We start from the raw sequence: 1133 nt of genomic DNA, 5'->3' as shown, positions 1-1133 counted from the left end.
TTTTGAGAGAGGGGGCGGTGAAGCCAGATATGCCTTAAGTTGCTTGAAAGCGATCTGACAGTCATCTGTCCATTAAAAACCAGTGTTCCGAGCTCCTCTTAGTATTTTGAAGAATGGCAGATACTTATCTCCAGAACAAGCTAAGAACTGGGATAGGGCGGCTATACAACCATTCAATCGTTGCACCTCCTTGATGTTCCTTGGAGGCACCATCTCTCTCAACGCCTTGATTTAATCTTACGATGGGAAACCATGAATCCCAGAAACTTCCCCGATGTGACCCTGAAAGCATATTTAGTCGGGTTAAGTCGAAAGTCATACTGACGAAGGAGTTGGAAACACTCATCTTGATGAGAAATGTGTTGGGAGATTTTTACTAACACGTCATCAACATAAACCTCCATTGTACACCCAAGAAGCTCTTTAAAGACCTTGTTCATGAGTGGTTGATAAGTTGCACCAACAGTTTTTAACTCGAAAGACATAACCTAATAACAGTATAACCCTTATCTGTTTGAAAAGAGGTGGCCTCCTCGTCCATTGGGTTCATCTTTATTTGATTGTATCCTGAGTATGCATTCATAAAGCTTAGCATCTGATGTCCAGACGTGGCATCAACGAGTTGATCTATGCGCGGGAGGGGAAAACTATCATTCGGGCAAGCTTTGTTGAGGTTTGTATAATCGACACACATTCTCCATGAACCATTAGATTTTTTCACCATGACGACATTGGCCAACCATGCAGGATGGCGTACTTCTCGTAAGAACTTTGCTTTGAGAAGCTTGTTGACTTCTTGTTGAACAGCTTGTAAACAAACTGGGGCAAATTGCGCTTCTTCTGGAGGACCGGTTTAAAGATTGTATCTATCTTTAAAGGGTGCATGATTATTTTAGGGTCAACTTTAGACATGCCGACCGGAGTCCATGCAAAAATGTAGTGGTTCCTTTGGAGAAGATCTACATACTCTGACCTTTGCTCATCAGAGAGTAGGGAACCGAGCTGCACTGTTCTCGAGGGATGTTCTTCAGAGAGTGGTATTTGAACCAACTCTTCCGCGGGAGAAGCCCGTTAAGATACATCTTCATCTCGAAGATCAAAATTTTCAATGCTAAGTGTCATTGACGGGCGGC

Source organism: Phalaenopsis equestris, unplaced genomic scaffold (genome assembly GCF_001263595.1).
Source record: "Phalaenopsis equestris unplaced genomic scaffold, ASM126359v1 Scaffold000174, whole genome shotgun sequence".
Classification (NCBI taxonomy): domain Eukaryota; kingdom Viridiplantae; phylum Streptophyta; class Magnoliopsida; order Asparagales; family Orchidaceae; genus Phalaenopsis; species Phalaenopsis equestris.
Note: the sequence above shows the minus strand (reverse complement) of the source record.